Source organism: Cebus imitator, unplaced genomic scaffold, assembly GCF_001604975.1.
Source record: "Cebus imitator isolate Cc_AM_T3 unplaced genomic scaffold, Cebus_imitator-1.0 Scaffold763, whole genome shotgun sequence".
Classification (NCBI taxonomy): domain Eukaryota; kingdom Metazoa; phylum Chordata; class Mammalia; order Primates; family Cebidae; genus Cebus; species Cebus imitator.
Window position 1 is genome coordinate 211821 of NW_016108078.1, and position 8381 is coordinate 220201.

Here is an 8381-nt window from a genome sequence, read left to right on the forward strand (position 1 = left end):
AAAAAAAAAAAAAAAGAATTCTAGATCTAGTAAAACTATCCTTCAAATATGAAGAAATCAAGATATTCCTAGATAAACAAAAACAAATAGTTTGACACTAGTAGACCTGTCCTGTAAGAAATGCTAAAGGGAAACCTTCAGGTTGAAATGAAAGGACACTATACAATTGAATCTACATGAAGAAATAAAGAGCACTGGTAAAGGAAACTAGATAGGTATATATTTAAAAGACAGTATCTGGCCGGGCGAGGGTGGCTCATGCCAGTAATCCCAAAACTTTGGGAGGCCGAGGCGGGTGGATCACGAGGGCAGGAGATTGAGACCATCCTGGCCAACATGGTGAAGCTCCATCTTTACTAAAAATACAAAAATTAGCTGGGCGTGGTGGCACATGCCTGTAAGTCCTGGCTACTCAGGAGGCTGAGGCAGAACTGCTTGAACCCAGGAGGCGGAGGTGACAGTGAGCTGAGTTCTCACCACTGCACTCCAGCCTAGCGACAGAGCGAGGCTCCATCTCAAAAAATAAAAGACAGTATCAGCTTATTTTTTTTTGTAACTTTTTCTATCTGGATTAATAGACAATTACATAAAGCAATTACCACAACCCTTTGTTCATGAACACAATGTATAAAGATGTAATTTGTCACAGTAACAGCATAAAGGAGAAGAGTAATGGAGCTATATAGCAGCAAAGTTTCTGTATAGTACTGAAATTGATAATAATGTAAATTAGAATGGTATAAATTAAGTTGTTAAACCACTAAGAAAACAACTTGGCGAGGCACGATGGCTCATGCCTGTAATCCCAGCACTTTGGGAGGCCGAGGCAGTCACATCACCTGAGGTCAGGAATTTGAGACCAGTTCGGCCAACATGGGGAAACCCCGACTCTACTAAAAATACAAAAATTAGCCAGGCATGGTAGCACGTGCCTATATTCCCAGCTACTTCGGAGGCTAAGGTGGGAGGATTGCTTGAATCCAGGAGGTGGAGGTTGCAGTGAGCCGAGATTGCGCCACTGCACTCAGCCTGGGCAACAGGGTAAGACTCCGTCTGGGGGGAAAAAAAAAACCTCATACATATACAGATAAAAAAGGGAATTAAAATGGGATCCTAGGGCTGGGCACGGTGGCTCATGCCTATAATTCCAGTACTTTGGGAGGCAAAGGCAGGTGAATCACTTGAGGACAGAAGTTTGAGACCCGCCTGGCCAAAGTGGTGAAATCCTGTCTCTCCTAAAAATACAAAAATTAGCTAGGGGTGGTGGCGGGCACCTGTAATCCCAGCTACTCAGGAGGCTGAGGCAGGAGGAGAATTACCTGAACCTGGGAGGCAGAGAGGCTGCAGTGAGCTGAGATCGTGTCACTGCATTCCAGCCTGGGTGACAAGACGGCAGATCACTTCAGGTCATGAGTTCGAGACCAGCCTGGACAACATAGTGAAACTCCATCTCTACAAAAAAAAAAAAAATTAGCTAGGCGTGGTGGTGCACATCCATAATCCCAGCTACTCAGGAGTCTGAGGCAGGAGAATTGCTTGAATCTGGGAGGCGGAGGTTGCAGTGAGCCAAGATTGTGCCACTGCACTCCAGCAAAGGTGACAGAGATTCTGTCTCAAAAAAAAGAACAAAAAAAAGAGCTTTTTATGGAAGGGGACTTCCAACCAAACCATCAGTTCTCTTCTGGTCTAATCGCTATGCACACTTTATGCCAGAGAGAATGTGAGTGTGTGTGTGTGTGTGTGTGTGTGTGTGTGCAGCATTTCCTTTGTGGAAGGTACATTGCTAAGAGTTTTATATGCTTTATCTCTGTTGATCTTCATAAGACCCTATGACCTAGATGGAATTATTACCTCAATTTACTGATAAGAAAACGGAGGTTTAGTGTTATATTACCTATTTCCTTGTTTCTGAGATTCTGTTGAATAAGAGATGTATTAGTGACAGCTTTTGTGGGGAGAAGAAGACTACAAAATTAAACATACATACCGATTTTAACAAACACTTCAAAAGGGTGTAAATGTGAAATAGAGGATATGTGTGTAATTGTCTCCATTTTACAGATAGGGAAACCAAAGACTAAGGTTAAAGTACTGCAGAAGATGATATCAAAGACTGTCTTCCTAATCTATGTATTATACTGACTCTCACTGTGTGTGAAATTGTGATGACACTTTGTGATTAATAGTCGAGGAAGGCCGGGCATGGTGGCATTCCTAGACTATTATATGTATAATAGTCTATCATAGATTATTATTATTATTATTTTTATTATTATTTTTTTTTGAGACGGAGTTTCGCTCTTGTTACCCAGGCTGGAGTGCAATGGCGCGATCTCGGCTCACCGCAACCTCCGCNAAAAAAAAAAAAAAAAAAAAAAAAAAAAAGTGGGGGGAATCCTAGAATATAGCTATTAAACACAAAATAAGGCAGTCATTAATGGAGGAACTGATGAACAAAAAAGAAATAATACATACAGAAAACAAATAGCAAAATGGATGTTGTCAATCCAACTTTGGCAGCTATTAGATTAATAGACCGAACTCTGCAACTGAAAGGTAGATATTGGCAGAATGGATTAAAAATGAGTCTACTATATGGTATCTGTACAAGACACACAGTTTAGATTTGAAGACACAGAGAGGTTGAAAATAAATGGATGAAAAAAGAGGTAATAATAAAAATGGTACTCAAAAACAATGGCTATACTAACAGACAAAAGAGACTCTGAGACAAAAATCATTACTAAAGACAAAGAAGAGCATTTTATAATGATAAAAAGGTCAATCCATCAAGAGGCTATAATAATTACAAACATATATATGCCTAACAACAGAGGCTCAAAATAGATGAAGTGAAAACTGACCAAATTGATGGGAGGAAACAGGTAAATTCAATAATAGCTGGAGACACTTCAATACCACATTTTCAATAATGAATAGAACAATTAGAAAATCAGCAAAAAACTAGAGATGTGAGATTTTGCTTAAAGTGCCTTGAAAAAAAGAATAAAGCAAATACAGCAAAATGTTCATTATTAAATCTAGGTGACAGATATATATATAGGTGTTCACAATAACCTCTTGAATTTTCTGTCTGAAAATTTTCATAACAAAAAATTTTTTAAAAGGAAAAATATTTCCTGACTATTCTTGTGCTTGTGATTATTGTAGCATTATAGTATATTTAAATATGTAATAGGCTAACTTCATTTACTTTCTCTATCCCCATATTCTTTAAGCTAATCATACCTGTTTATTTTTAAATTACTTTTAGAATGAATTCCCCACAGAATTCCATTAGGATTTTGATTTGCGATAGTGTTAAATGTATACATTAATTTGGAAGGAAATTACTCTTTACAACACTCAGTCCTTATAACCAGGCACATGGCAAATCTCTATTTCTTCATGTTGGTTCCACACATATCTTCTTACAATTATTCTTACATATTTTATATATTTGTTGCTATTGTTATTAGCATTTCTTTTTCTCAGTACATTATGGTTATTACTAATATGGTACTTCTTGATTTTTGGTTATCTGGTATATATCCAATGATTACCCAATTTATTGAATTATCTTACCAGTATGAACAGTTTTTAGTTGATTCTCTTTCATTTTCTAATATTATATAATCATATCTCAATTTTTATTTATTTCTATTTTTTGTAGAGATCAGAGGGGGTCTTACTATGTGGCCCAGGCTGGTCTTGAACTCCTAGGCTCAAGCAGTCCTCCCACCTCAGCCTCCCAAAGTGATAGGGATTACAGGTATTAACCACCATGCTCAGCCCCATATCTGTATTTTCTATGTTGATTATAAAATCATACCTTATCTTTCACTCATCAAATATTTATTAAACATCTCCTACAGGCCAGGCATGAGGGAAGGTGTTACAGATATAATGATGGCCAAAAGTAAACAGGATTCTCACCCTGATGGCTCACATCATGATTTGGTCTCTTCATTTCTAATAGTTATAGTTCTCATTTCTGCTTCACTTCTAATTACACTGGCATGAACTTCTAGAACAATACTAAATAATAGCAATGTTAGTGAGCACATTTGTCTTATTCCTGATCTTAATGGGAATACCCTTAGCAGAATGCCTCGATCATTTTTAAGAATTCACTTTGAAAATGTGATAAAAATTACTAGCTGAAGGAATATACATACATACATGAATGCATTTACATGAAGTTTTAATAGAATTTTAGGAGATTCAAAGGTCCATGAACACCAACTAATGCAGCCCTGCTCTACAGTTTCATCCTATTGGATTAAGCTAAATGTTCTTCTTCATCTTAATGAACTGTGTTTGTAGTTAACTAAAAGCCACTTTTTAAAAAGTCTGCAGTTTTTTGGCCGGGTGCGGTGGTTTACGCCTTGTAATCCCAGCAGTTTGGGAGGCTGAGGCAGGTCAATCACTCAAGGTCAGGAGTTCGAGACCAGCCTAGCCAAGATGGTGAAACCCCCTCTCTACTAAAAATACAAAAATTAGCCAGGCATGCTGGCAGGTGCTTTTAATTCCAGCTACTCAGGAGGCTGAGGCAGGAGAATCACTTGAACCCAGGGGGTGGAGGTTGCAGTGAGCCAATACTGCGCCATTGCACTCCAGCCTGGGCAACAAGAAAAAACCTCCATCTCAAAAAACAAAAAACAAACAAAAAACACACAGAAAAAACCAAAGGTGTTATCTACTCTCTAAATAAGCAAACAAATGATCAACATTTGATATGAAATACTCATATTTTTCATGCAGAATGAGGAAGAAGTACCATAAACAATTTTATGTGTAAAATATGTGTGTGTGTTTGTATGAAACAAAGGATGACTAGTCCCTTACTATATAAAATGGCAAATGAAAAAGTTTAAGAATCACATGGATAAGTGGGCAAAGGATATAAACAAAATTTATGATGGAAGAAATTCTAATGTTAATAAAACATAGAGAAAATGCTTAATCAAAAAAATGTAAATTAAATCAATAAGATACTGTTGCTCATTCTTGTCCGCCTGGAGTGCAATGGCGCCATCTCGGCTCACTGCAACCTCCGCCTCCCAGGTTCAACCAATTCTCCTGCCTCAGCTTCCAGAGTAGCTGGGATTACAGGTGCCTGCCACCACACCCAGCTAATTTTTTTTTTTTTTTTTAAGAGACGGGGTTTCACTATGTTGGTAAGGCTGCTCTCGAACTCCTGACCTCAGGTGATCCACCTGTCTCAGCTTCCCAAACTGCTGGGATTACAAGCATAAGCCACCGTGCCCGGCCTCTTTTATTTTTTTTTTTTCTAGGTGGAGTCTGGCTCTGTCTCCAAGGCTGGAGTACAGTGGCATGATCTCAGCTCACTGCAACCTCCGCTTGCCGGGATCAAGCGATTCTCCTGCCTCAGCCTCCTGAGTAGCTGGGATTACAGGTGTACACCAGCATGCCCGGCTAATTTTTTTATTTTTAGTAGAGATGGGGTTTCACCATGTTGGGTCAGGCTCGTCTCAAACTCCTGACCTCGTAATCCGCTGGCCTGGGCCTCCCAAAGTGTTGAGATTACAGGTATGAACCACTGCACCCAGCCTCTAAGATGTATTCTTAAGAGAAAAGCAAAGCACGTAACAGTGCATAAAGTATGTTTCCAATTGAGCTAAAAAAAAAAAAAAGAGGGGGAGAAAACATATAAATGTATTTGCTTATATATGCATAAACTGTCTGAGAGGATAAATTAAAAAATTGATAACACTAGTTGACTCCAGGTGGGGAACTGAAAGGCTATGAAACAGGGGTGGGAAGGAAATTTTTCATTGCATAACCTCACATACTTTGGGCCATGTAAGGTTTCATGGCGAACCATCCTAAGCAAATAATCAGAGATATAGACATTTACATATAAAGATGTTCACTCCAAATTTACTTATTGTAAAAACTTGACAATAGCCTAAATATTAGAAACTATATATTAGGTATATGGAACTGAAATCTCGTAGCCATTAAAAATATTATTTATAAACAATGGCGTAGGAGCATGCTTATCAGTCAATGTAGAGTATTAACAATGTAGAGTATTTAATAACCTTGATAGCATAAACAAACAGAAGGTTACAAAAGGGAAGAGTAGGGTCACTAATATCCGTATCTTACAAAGTAGGTAATCAAGGGAGATCGACAGCCTGTAATCCTAGCACTTCGGGAGGCCGAAGCGGCTGAATCGCTTAAGGTCAGAAGGTTTGAGACCAGCCTGGCCAACATGACAAAACCCTGTCTCTACTAAAAATACAAAAAAAAAGTAGCTAGATGTGGTAATGTGCACCTAGGGTCCCAGCTATTCAGGAGGCTGAGGCAGGAGATATGCTTGAACCCGGGAAGCAGAGGTTGCAGTGAGCCACTGTACTCTAGCCTGGTGCCTGGTGATGGAACAAGATTCTGTCTCAAAACAACAACAACAACAACAAAAAAAAACACAGAGAGAAAGAGAGAGAGAGAATGACAGAAGCTGACTAAAGGAGAAACAGACTTGATAAAAAAGGGTGGCATATCTCTCTTATCTTGAGTTTTGGAGATATCTTCCAGGAAATGAAAACTATGAGGCTGTCTCTTAGGAAAGGGATTGAAGGTGAGGAAAGTAGGAGCAGAAGAACATTGCTTTTCCTCCTAAATTTATCTATACTTTTTGATATGTGATATACATTACTTTGATTAAAAGACCAAGTAAATTTTTGAAGCAGGGTGCATAATTGTATACACAGTGTGATTTAAAGCATAAACATTTAAAAATGTATAGGAATAAGACTATAAGGAAACATGTCAAAATGTTAATAGTGGTTGTTTCTGGGTAGCAGATTCATGGGTGGTTCCTTCTTTACAATTCCTTTTCAGTATTTTCTAAAATTTCTATTGTGCTAACCAGAAAAATTTACTTTAACAGAAGAAAATAAAGCTGGAAATGATAGAAGAAAATAAAATTTAAAAATAGGTCTGTTTTTTTTTTTTTTTTTTTTTTTTTTGAGATGGAATCTCACTCTGTTGGCCAGGCTGGAGTGCAGTGGCACGATCTCGGCTCACTACAACCTCCGCCTCCCCAGGTTCAAGCAATTCTAGTGCCTCAACCTTTCGAGTAACTGAGACTAAAGGCACATGTCACCACACCCAGCTGATTTTTATATTTTTAGTAGAGACGGGGTTTTACCTTGTTGGCAAGATGGTCTCAAATTCCTGACCTCAAGTTATCCACCCGCCTCAGCCTCCCAAAGTGTTGGGATTAAAGGCATGAGCCACTGCACCCAGCCAAATTTTTTCCCCCCAGATGGAGTTTTGCTTTTGTTGCCCAGGCTGGAGTGCAATGGCATGATCTTGGCTCACTGCAACCTCTGCCTCCCGAGTTCTAGCAATTCTCCTGCCTCAGCGTCCCGAGTAGCTGGGATTATAGGCGCCCGCCACTATGCCCGGCTAATTTTATATTTTTAGTAGAGATTAAGTTTCACCATGTTGGTCAGGCTGGTCTTGAACTCCTGACCTAGGTGATCTGCCCACCTCGACCTCCCAAAGTGCTGGGATTGTAGGTGTGAGCTACTGCACCCAGACCCAACTTTTTTTTTAAAAAGGAAACATTTACTCATTAACCCACTAAGAGAACTCTTCTGAGGAATGACCTGCTACCCCTACCACAGTCCCTTGACCTCAAGCAAACACCAGAAAGTCTAAATAAAGGAGAGTGAGAAGAACAAGCCCTTTATCTGCTGGGGAACCAAAGGTACTGAAATCTTAATGACCTCTGTTGCAGTAATGGCCCTCAGTGTGCTCATGTATCCTTATATGCATGAGCCTTTGTGATGTGACTTTGTAGCTCTCCTCTCAAAAGGTGCATTCTATTTCTCCAACCATGGGATCGAGGGTTAGCCATGTAACTTGCTTTAGCTAATGGGACAACAGCAAACATGACATAAGCAAAGGCCTGAAAAGTACTTGCACATTGGGGCTTGTCCTCTCTTGCTGCTAGAAACCTTTCTGCCATCTTGTGGAAAAGCTTGGTAGGTAAAAGACCATGGAGAGAGAAGCCTTAGCCATCTAAGTAGGTCTGAGACACCCGAAGGAGAGCTTTTGAGACCATTCAGCCCCAAGCAAGCTGGCCTAGACTAGAAGAAAAGCTCAGCCAACCTACAGAATCATGAGAAACTATTAACTGTAATTTTAAGCCACTAAGCTTTGGGTAGACTGTTAAGCAGCAAAAAACTAACTGACGCACCCTCAGTGTGAATACCGTCCAGCCAAGGAGATGAAGAAAATTCTTTCATTACCCTCTAAACTCCATGTTCAACTCAATGGCCATTCTTCTTTTCCTGGAGATGGCTCTCGGTATGGGTGATAATCTTGGGCCTTTGTTGTTGTTG

The 8381-nt window shown here is 39.4% G+C and overlaps 1 protein-coding gene across 1 annotated transcript in view; it reads right to left on the bottom strand.

Moving 5' to 3' along the window:
• Positions 1-8381, bottom strand: part of PHF8 (PHD finger protein 8) — a 75814-nt gene that overhangs the window by 15043 nt on the left and 52390 nt on the right. The gene's annotated exons all lie outside the window — the stretch shown is intronic.